This window comes from Numida meleagris, chromosome 12, assembly GCF_002078875.1.
Source record: "Numida meleagris isolate 19003 breed g44 Domestic line chromosome 12, NumMel1.0, whole genome shotgun sequence".
Lineage (NCBI taxonomy): Eukaryota > Metazoa > Chordata > Aves > Galliformes > Numididae > Numida > Numida meleagris.
Window position 1 is genome coordinate 15,007,953 of NC_034420.1, and position 11,300 is coordinate 15,019,252.

General features: G+C 39.9%; 1 long non-coding RNA gene across 4 annotated transcripts in view; it reads right to left on the bottom strand.

Moving 5' to 3' along the window:
• Positions 1-10,979, bottom strand: part of LOC110405166 — a 41,793-nt gene extending 30,814 nt beyond the window's left edge. For 2 of the 4 annotated variants that reach the window (XR_002442708.1, XR_002442705.1), the window contains exons 1-2: positions 5,025-10,979; positions 4,415-4,541 (exon numbers count right to left, since the gene is read on the bottom strand). This is a non-coding gene — a long non-coding RNA (uncharacterized LOC110405166). The remainder of the gene's footprint in view (positions 1-4,414; positions 4,542-5,024) is intronic. The other 2 variants (XR_002442706.1, XR_002442707.1) reach the window with 2 other exon arrangements.

Sequence of the window (11,300 nt, forward strand, 5' to 3'; positions counted from 1 at the left end):
AAGGAAGGAAGGAAGGAAGGAAGGAAGGAAGGAAGGAAGGAAGGAAGGAAGGAAGGAAGAATCATTAGCTTAGATTTAAATTAATCTGAAATTAAAAAATGGAAATTATGATATTACAGATAATATCATACTCAACTGACAAACAATCCTTCATTCAGGCCTTAAATTAAAGATCTTTCTCACAAACATAATGTAAAGATTAAAATGGAATTTTAAATACACCATTGCCTCCATTGCTATGACAAAAACGACCGTCACTTAACTGAGTTCAATTAAATAATAGGAGCATAGGCACATTTTACTAAAGAAATAGCTTGGAGTGTATGTAAAGAGAATTATTCCCAGCAAGGAGTTGCATAGCCCAAGATAAGCAAACTCAGTTACTGCTTGTCTTGAAGAACTGCCTACAAAACTTGGTTGCAAATACTGTCAAATCAAAGGCTTTCAAGGCAAATAAGAATGCCACACATTCCCAAGTTATCTACACTTTTTTTTTAAAGCTTTGGTAGAAAAGAGATTTTACCAAGGCACTGGAGTCTGGTGTTCTTTTAAAAGCTTGTAAAATGGGAGTCTGAATATTTTCTTTTATTAGGAGGAACATAGTGCACAGCAAACACAAAGAAGATTACTAAAAAGGAAGGGGTGCTAAATATTTTAAGATACTCGGAAATGAAAATAAGTTCCATATTCTGGAAATGGTAGGAAACCAGACATATAGGAGCACTGTGCATTAATATAATTCAGGCTGGTTTACAGTGGTATAAAATCTTTGATGTGTCCCTGTTTATGAAGTGAAGGAGACACCAGGACAGATACTAGCAAAAAGGAAAGCATCTTTCCAATTAAGCATTCCAGTGAAGGAAAGAGTCTTATTCGCTAAACATCCAACACCCATAAATAACTAATTGTGTTAATCTTACTCTCCGTGGTTTGGCCACTGAATTTCAGTAGTTGAAACACAATGTATCATCACTGCTATGTATTACTGAGTGATTTCCTTGAAAGCGGACACAAAATACAAAAGGATTTTCAAATCTGTGTTTATAAATCTCTGCATTTTGTTTCGCTGTGGGGTTGTACTGCTTTTTCATAACAGTTCAGATAAACCTTTTGTGTTTCTGAAAAATTCCCAGAGGCAATTCCCAAGATGAGATTTGCTTTCCTGCTTTACTGCATGTATCTATATTACCCTTCCAACTCAAGGGTGGAAAGAGAAAGACCCAAATGATCCAGGGAGTGGCCTCTGGCAGTCAGCTTCAAAGCCAGGAGATACTGGGCAGCAGCAGCAGCAAGGCTCTAGAAGGGATCTGGAGAATAAGGCCTTCTGCGGGGGCACAAAGCCCTTCTGGATCCACTTGTGAACCAGCCCTACAGATCAATCCGTGAGGGAGGAAATGATGATGGTGTTGGGGGAAGAGGATAGTAGCAACTACACCCCTCTTGAATGGATGGTGTATGGGAAAGTCCACAAGGAAAACCTATCCCAGGGTTTAATAGGGGAGGATGGGGGTGTGATCCAGCCCCAGGTTAGAAACCCCTGTGTGTACAAAGCAAAGCTTTTATGAGTAAAGACAATGCCCTTGCATGAGTGAAGATCAAACCCTTCCTAATCTTCTGTTGCAATAGACAAATGACTTAATAATTGCCTGCATATTCTCCACATAAGCTTTCTAAAAGTAACTGCCTAAGTTAGTAGGATTGGTATCTCTAAATGTTGAAAAACCGAGACTGGAGTAATTAAGAATACATTTTCATTTCTCTTCAAGTGGAAAAAACATGGCTTTTTTTTTCCCTTTCCTCACACAAGCAGTACCATTTCCTTGGGAGATATAAATTGCAGTGAAGACAAACAAAAATACAGCTAAGGCAGGTTTTTCTGGTCCAAAAGTGCCCTACGCATGTTCCAGCTGATCCCAGTAAGCCGCTGTATCTACAGAATCTGTTGCCTTTTTCTGTCATTGTTGATAAACTCACAATTCATGTCCATATGAACTTTTTGCTCAGCTTAGGAAATCACTTCCTTTCGTAGACATTCTATGAATATGCACAAATATACAAGTACAATTTTGCATAATAATAATTTATGTAAAAATTAACAAGTGATGTCACCACAGTGAAGTTTTAGTGGTGGTCATTACCACTCCTCCCCAAGACCTAATTTATATCAAATGAATATTCAGTAATTTTCTTTGGTTTTAAAAGAGCTGTCCTGTTTTCTTTTTATATTCTCAGTTGTTTAAAGCACTTCCTTCTTGGAGGAGGCAAAAGTGCTAAACTGCCAGGTTTCCATTTTCTTTGCCTTCCCACCTGTGACATTTTAAAACTAAAAGGAGAAGATGCAACATTGAACCACAGATACAGGAACATGAATTTTTGAAGAGCCTGAGGCAAGGATTTGGGAAGTTAACAATACCACAGACACTAGCAATAGGCTCAGGAAAAAAAGAAAGTTCACTTGAGAGCCAACCACCAATTAAGACAAAGGGGATTTCTAAAATGTACCTTTAATTTGCATTTCTTTACAAAAAAATTACATTAAAAACTGTTCATTGTCCACAGATGTATCAGATGCAATTGTCTCCAGTACAATTTATTTTGTATGAAGGTGACTAACAGAGCTCTCTCTACTGTGAACCATCTCTCCCAAAGAACACAGCTGGAAATGCCTCAGTAAAAATCTGATCTGTACACAAAATACCCTACGTGTATTGAAAAGTGCAAGGTCCTAGGCACTGGAGTTACACGATGGACAAAGACTATTTGAAAAGGGCTGTCCTGTGTTCATCCTTTGTTTTCAGTTTTTGACCTCCACAAAATACCCAGAAATTTATATTTCTTCCTTTAATACCTAAATGTAAATAATAATGAAGTTGCTCTATGTGGGGCTGTCACTGTCCATTTAAAAAAAAATGTGTTTAAAAGAGGTGGAGCAGATCAAAATAGTCACAGGCAGCAGTGAAAGTGACCCTATACCCTCACAGGAAAACGTAGCTCTGATGTACCGGTTACTTAACCTTCAAAATAAACTTCAGTTATCAATACATTTTCTTGTAATTACAGATTGATTAACTTTGTGCATCTTCTCTGTGTGCACCACTGAGAGCTGGTTGTGGGAAGCTGTAACTCACAACTAGTGGCTTCCTTTAAGACCCAAACCAAACTGATGACAGCACCCCAGTAGTACATAGATGTAGTGGAAAACTTAATTTGACCTCTGAATAAGGGCTTGGGTGGTGGTGTTTCTCACCAGGGCTCCAGTGCTGCCCTGAGTACTGCTCAGCCAAATGCCTCCAAAATAATAGATCTGTATCCTTGATTTTTATTTTCACAAGGTTGTCTGGGGAGTATATGCCACTTTGTTTGCAGACGGCAGCTAAACAATCACCATGGAGGGCAAGACACAACCTATGTGAGTAAAGGTGAATAAAGTTAATAATAAACATTATTATTAGTTTCATTTCCAAAAAGAAAATTAATAATAAAGCTGATCAATCAGTGAGAAATGTGGCTTTCATATTTCCACTTGGCTTGGAGTTCTGTATACAGCTGTTGCAAGGAACAGAGGCTGAACTGGAGCAAAACTGGAGAGAAGCCATCTCCAGAAAGGAGTATCTCCTTTCCTTTTTCCAGCAATATTGCATCTCTTCCTTTGTGCCAGATAAATGAGGCATTCTGATGGGATGAGCACAAACTTTACAGTAAAAGCCAAATGATAATTCTTCCTGTTTATGTATTACTGCAGACACTGGCTAGTCCCTTCAGCACCATAGTGACTCCTGCAGGCACTGAGCACATGTACAGCAGAGAACTAAATCTGCATTAAGCCCTTAGATGGCAAATATAACTCAACTGTCAGGTGACATAAGAAATTTCATCCATCTATGATCAATTAAGTCAATTTAATTCCCCAGCTACTCAGTGTGTAGCCTTTAGCCCTTGCTACCACTTGTTTTGTTCCACTGACATTCAATCGCTTATTTACCTCTGCTGCCAAAGGGACACACCTGAGCTCTGATCTAAGGAGCACAGTTGTAAGAGAAGAGCAGCCCATTTGGCTGCTGATTACTATATTTCTGTTTAGAGACTAATAGTTTCAACGTAAACCATTAACTTGGAGGGAATTGAGCAAATGGAATTTCAATCCTTCCACCTGACCGAGTGCATTCCCTGATTTTGTTCAAAGTAACAAGCTTTTCTTGTTACCTGTGCAGGTCTTTCAGGAACACACTGCAGTTATTTCTTTCCAGACAGCAAATGAGTGTTTCCACTTTTAGGCATTTTTAGTAAGCCTGACACTTAGTGAAGAGCCAGTCCTTTCACGTATGCAGTAGTCCACCATGTCCTGAATATGCATCTTTATCACCCACAACTACACCTCCTGAGGAGTAGGTCTGACTATCCCCAAAGCACTTACTTTACTGCATATTTGTGACTGCTTGAATCTATTCACAGGCAATGGACAGAGCTGATATTCCAGGGTGGCCGGCAGCTTAACTGGCACAAAAACCCAGATGGGCTGCCAGACATCTGGATATCCAGACCTAAATTGAAAACAACAACAAAAAAAATGTATCTCCAAATTACACTTATACAAAATTTCCATGAAAAAAAGAAAATGCGTCCAAGGAAAGCCAGATGTAGGAGCAGCGCTAGACAGGATGGGCTTTGGATTGGTGAGGTGGCAGGTATGGGTAATTAGGTTTATTTTTATAGGAAAGCAAGGTTGTGAACAGCCTAAACTAGCAATGGGCTTCATGAATAAGTGTAGGCTTCTGGCTTCTGGCTCTGTTAACGGATGTTCTGAGCACTTACAATTCATACTAAGGCAAATAGAGCTTCAGATGTTCAGTTATGTTAAAGCCATTGATATCTACTGTGTCCCTTGAACCCTGAGACATAGCAGCCTTTTAACTGCAACTTCCCGTGGCTCATTTCCAGCACAGAAACATAAACATGTGAGGTCTGCTGACTCTCTATCTCCGTTTAGACTCTGGGAACTTGATAAATGCAAAACATTTGCTTACCTTATGAGAAGAGGAAGTCATGCTCTCTCTATTGCAAAATTTTGATGGCAGAAAGGAAGACTTGCTGCTGTAAACCAAGGAAAATAATGTAGAAAAACTGCATTTTCAGACAGATTGTGTGGATTATTTTTATGATTTCTGACTGTTTTGACTTGGCAAAGCAGGAGTCTAACAAAACAAGCGATGAAGGGTCCTGGCATGTGACTTTTCAAATATTTAGCAAGTATTTGTAATCTTTATTAAGTCAAGATGACTCATTCATCTTGAGTTGCTTACATGTATGTTTCATGTACTAAACTACGTAGACCAATAGAAAGTGTTAGTCATTTGTTTTATTGCTTCAGGGTTTTATTTCAGCAAAACCATATAGTTTTGATGCTGTTTATTTTCAGATCAGCTCCGGGTGGATTTCATGGGTCTGCAAAGCCACTGGCCTTTCTAACATTTTTTCTTGGCAAAGGAGACATAGAAATATGAAGTAGAATCTCAATTTTCAGTTTAAAATTAAAAGGATACGTTGCTTTCCCTTTTCTTTGGGGACTCTGTTCTTAGAAATATAACTCTGGTAAAGGCAGAGCAACTGCTTTTGCACAAGGCCTGTTATTTTGCAGCCAGGAAAAAAGAAAAACTAAATAACCATAGGTATTTCAATTTTGGGAAAGCCTCCACATGTGATAAAGTCTAGAGAAGAGAGAAACAATGACACAGATACATGCCACAGAGTACGGGTATTTTAAACCCTTTCTTGACTTCAACATATTCCACTTAAGGGCATTTACACAGTTTCTTTAGAGCTGTAGCAGCCACTGGCTGCCCAAATCTGTACCAGCAGCTTCTGGGTTTGCACAGATCACCTTGCAGAATGTATTTTTACTCTATGTATGGTAAGATTGTGCCCAGGACAGAAATGCAGGATCTCTAAGTTTATAATCACATCATCATGTGCCATGTCACTGTGCAAGCATTGGAGTGGGGGTTATGTTCAGCCTGCTATAGCTACACAAACTCACTACATCCATAACTAATACAAGAAGTGCTTTTCACAAGTGGGTGACCATTTCTTTGACTAGAAAAGGGGGCCAGCCCACGACGTAGATCATGGAATGATCTAATGAGCTGTTTAACAGTCTGACAAAGGAATCAGATTGTGCTAGTGAACCATTATGAAGTCTCGCAAGCCACAAGGCAATAATTTGGGATATAAGCATTCAATGTATGACCTAAATCTAACTGAGGTTTGTTCATCTAGCCAGATATTAGTATAAGCCAGCTCTGGAATTACTGTCTGAAGCCAGAAAACCACACAGCTAGGCCTTATTTAAAAAAAAAGTAAAATCAAGTCTGTTTTGCTGTGGAAAATTGTTGTTCCAATTACAGGAAATTCATAGACAGTGTTTTCCTTCTGCTAAAAATTTTACCTTTTCATTGGACAGAGAAAAACATGGACATTGAAACCTAACACTGAAAAATGCAAATTTTATGTGTTAGTTCCTGCCAACAAGTTGGTGTTAATGGAAATTTTGTTTTCATTGCATTTTCTAAAGGAAAACACTGACCAGTATTTTATCTGCTCCATACATCACTAATTTCAGTTTGTAAAGGCTATGCTACATTTTATCATTCATGTCTCAGTTGCATAGTCACTTTTACTACTTTTTCTTACCACTGTAGACCAACAGCATATCTTCCAGGGAAGAAAGTGAATGAAAATCAGCTATTTTCAGTAGATACGTCTTTTAAATCAGTAAAATGTAATAGATGCTATGGCATGTGAGAGATTCTTGAAAAGGAAAATATTTCAATGATAAAGAGATATATACTTTTACATATATGCAAATATATGAAGACACAGCCACTTGTGTACACACGGGTATAATGCATCCACAAACAGCACATACATGCTGCAAGCTAAATAAATGCAGCTGGAAATAGATTTATGTTACATAGCCAGACACACTTAACCATATCCAAATGAACCCAGAGAAAAACACTGTAGAAGTATATTGTATCTGCAATAACAATCTACCTAATCTATTCTGGATGTCATAGGATCTTGGCTGATGTCTCAGAGTGATCTAATGTTGCCAATTGAGCAGTAAATCTGCTGGGTCATATTACCTGACATATCATACCATTCGTGGTGCAAATGAGCCATCAGTGTACAGCAAATAGAGATGATTTGTTAAAAAAAAGACAATAATAAGCAGGACTGCCCTGTCTTCTTACTGCAGTGTGAATGAAAAATGAGTTGTAATGTAGAACACCTGGGTCACATAATGAAAGTCCTGGAAAGCCATTATGGCTCAGAATAGCTGGCTCACGAGTATTACATACTACCGCATCCACCATGCAGGAATGTAAAGTGCAACGACCAAATGCGAAACACCTTGGACCAGACACCCTTCTTGCCTAGATGTTTTTCCGATGACAGAGAAGCAGTAATGTCGTTCAGTGCTTAAGGTGCTCTGGGAGAAACTTTACTAGAATGACCTTCAGTCTGGCAGACAAGTACCAACACAGAGTGAAGAGCTGCCCATTTTGAAGGCCCTAAGGAACGTAGCAATAATTGGGCCATCCTTCTTTTCTCTCAAGGCAACTATTTCTGCACCAAACTCAACAACACATGACTTAATCATTGCATGTATTTTTCAAAAGACATTTGTTGAAGAGAAACTGTCTTTGAGGAGAGGAAATGTTTTTTTCATTTAACCAAATATTCCTGCAAAACAACTGAGAAGTTTGGGGGCAGAAAAGCCCTTGTAGAAGCAGTCAACATTAAGCCCAACGCAGGTTGAGAAAAAAATCCCTGTGCGGTGTAGTTATGTTCATCTTTCAGTTCGTCTGAACAAAAAGAGTATTGGTATCTGAGGAGCTGAGGCAGATGATGAGATGTTATCCCTGTGGGACAGAGAACTGGAGTTCTGGAAGATTAGTTGGAGAAGGGGGTTGTGTGAGAAAAATTGTCATGTGTACTAAAATCAGAGTCAAGTGATGGAGACTCAAACATGTCCCTTAGGAAACTGTTCCAATAATAACTTCTACAGCATTTAAAATCTTACCTCTTCAGTCCTGTTTTGCTTTTTCCAGCTTTGGTTCTGAGCCACGGGATTCTGTCTGCCAGTCTTAGACAGATTTCTCTTTATGATGTTTGAGGATTGGTAGTACAACCCAGGAGTTCACTTCCTCTGATGTATTTGTCTTTCCACTTAGAGATCTTTTCACCATTATTTAATTGGTGTCTTCCTTTGTACCAAAAAAATAAGTCTTTTGGAGGTCAGTCATAGTACTGCTGAGACTGTGTAGAAAGGTATTTAGAAAAGGCATATGGAAGGTCTAGAGAGATCCTGAGGAAAGCTATAAAGCTCTGCAATGAACACAAACCAGAACCTTTTCCTGGAGCCTCCTTAAAGAAAACTTCTGCCTTATTAAAAATTAACATTTTAAATCTAAATCTTAGTTTGAGTTGTAAATACAGAATTAGCCCAGCAAAAGTGAGAAGTAAATCGGATTCCATGGGGCAGATCCTACACGGTCAGCCCACTGGCGGAGCAACTGTGGATGTATGCTGTTGTAAATAACAGCAGAATTGTCCCCTTATCAGGAGATTTAACTACATTGCGGCTTGCACTCGTGTTATTCTTTGGAAAGCCTTTGTGTAACATTTCTGGTTGTCTTGAAAAAATTGGGATTAACTTGGAAGAACTATATTGCAAATTGGATTAGACTTCAAAGAGGTGTTGCCAAAGAGAACTTTTAAAAGGCTTTTAAAAATGTATTGTACCGATACAGGCTCTTTCCCTTTGAACATGAAAAAGAAAAAAAAAAGCAGAGTTTAATATTTCTTAAATACATCCAACAATTAAATTTCTTGGTACTGAAGCAAACCACACCGGGAGGTTTTCAAAGGAAAAGGCATATTTTAGTGACCTATCAGCAGGCTGTTTCTCCTCAGCTTTCTCGTGTTTCCTGAAGTAGCCATTCCCTGTTAGCAGCTCAGGGCTTGCATGCCAGGAAAGGGGATGGCATAGAAGAGGAAAGCATCAGCAACATCTACTTCACAGGGTGAGGGCCAAATGCTGAAATGCAGGAACAACCCAAAAACTCAGACAAAGGAGATAAAAGAAGTCAAATCTTCACAGGACAAGGCAGAGCCTGGAAGGAGGGGGCAGGCCGCAGGCCCACCTCAGGCTGCCGGTTGCTATGGTGACGCCAGGCCGCAACAGGGCCCAAAGCCCACCTGAAGCCTATCTCTGTGTGGCGCGGGTTCTCTGCTCAAAATGCAACATGGATACCCCCATCACAAAGCTACTGAAACAAATCTCTATATGGCATCTCGCTGTCTCCTCTTTGCCACCTCTGATCTAGCAAGCCAGTTGAAATGGGGCACTCCATGTCTTGGTTGAGGACCACCCAGTTTATACTCACCTGGGTATAAAATGGCCCCTTCTTTTTTATCCTTTCCAGCCAGACTGTAACTATCTGATTCTCAGGAACTGCAAAACAAGCTGGGGACCAGAAGCAGGGACTCTGAAACACCACATAGAGTCTAAACTGAGGGTGATGAGGAAGACATGATCTGATTTCTGCCTGGTGCCTTGTGGACTGCGTCTGCCCCAAAACCTGCATGTGCTCTGGCTTGGAGGAGCTGGGGTGAGCAGAAAGGAGGGATGGTTTCAAACGTCTCACAGCTCTCCCTTAAGGTTTTAACATCCAGGCCTTTGAATGGACTTCTGTTCCTCTCCATCTATGTTTAATCCATTCTTCTTCAGGGTACAGGGATTATTTATCAGCAAGGCTCTTAGGTAACCTGTTTTACTGCAGGGGAGCTTGGAGCAGTAACTGGTGAATGAAGTGCTTCTCCAGGCATTTGGTTGTTTGGAAGGGCATGTGAAATGCACAGTAGAAGTGCCAAGCATTGCTGTCATACATACCTTGGCCTACTGCAGATTTTCTATGGGGAAGAGTAAATACAGAGGCTAAAATGTCATTGTTTTTGTAGAACATAATAGCTCTCTTTCTTTTTCTCCTGAGAAGCCTGGGAACTCCAAACAAATTTGGGGGCAGTTTTATTAAACAAAAATATTCTTGTATTATGAGCTAATTTATATCTTTCCAGCCCAGCTCCACAAAAGGTCAGTTGAACAAATCACTCTCTCAGGAGTTGGGGAGAAGTTGTGAGCTTACAGTAATCCTTCTAGTTGCATACTACCTCAGTTTCTCATTTTGTTAATCAATGGCCAGCCAATCCTGGCTTTCAAAGCTCATTATCAACCTGCTCCGCACTCTCCCTTTAGATACACACACTGCACATGCCCCTGTCATAGCTGTCCTGCAGGTTGCCTTCTGTGTCTTTCTGGTGCACAATCGTAATGAGTTTTTGAATATAGGTCACCTATAAATAACAGGGGTGCTGCTGCATGTATGGATTAGTGCTGATGAAGAAGCAGAACAGAATGAGTGCTGGTGGCCAGCTTTGTTCCTGTGGGGAGCTTTAAAATCCAGTCTGGCTTCCAGAAGATCTCTGCCAGTGGAAACTGCCCAGGCGCAACACTTCATCACTGTATCTCCCTGCCTGGGTCAGCCCCACCTAGCTTTATTATTAGACAAAATTTTACAATTGGAAGCTCAGGTCAATTTTTCACTATCTGCAAATTAAAACAACAAAAAAAAAGTGGTCTGAATTTTCTCTAGACTTTACATGACCCTTCTCCCTTCCTTTCAGAGTAGATCTGGCAATTTTCAGGCCTAATGAATTTTCCAAGTCCCAGTAAAAAGGGAAGCTGCCTACAACTCTGCCTACAAGCTTCCAGGCTTTCTGGCTCCTCAAAATTCAGCAGAGCTTTCCATTGCGGTGCCTTTTTGTGGTATGTGCAGTAAAGGTTTAAACTCCTCCCAGACTTTCTTTTTTGTTTATGGTCCATCTCAAACACACAACAGAAGTGGTATTAGAATTTGAGTTTGGCTGAAGAACAATGACATCTGTTCCAGTGTCAGGTGACTGCCATTTTTTGAGGGTGTTGTGACAAGAACATTACATAAGAGCATGACTAGATGAGAAACATGTCCCACATCCATCCTCTGGGTTCTTACTCTAAGACTGTTGAAGCTGCGAAAAATCCATTTTCTACAGCTTCTTCAGAAGCTGGGATTTATTTTATAAGAAAATTCAACTATTTTATCAGCTGTTTCAGATCAAATATCCACTCTTATCCAGAGAAGTAGTGGCTACTTCTCAGTTTTCTCCACAAACTTCTGGAATTATATTCTTAAGAAACA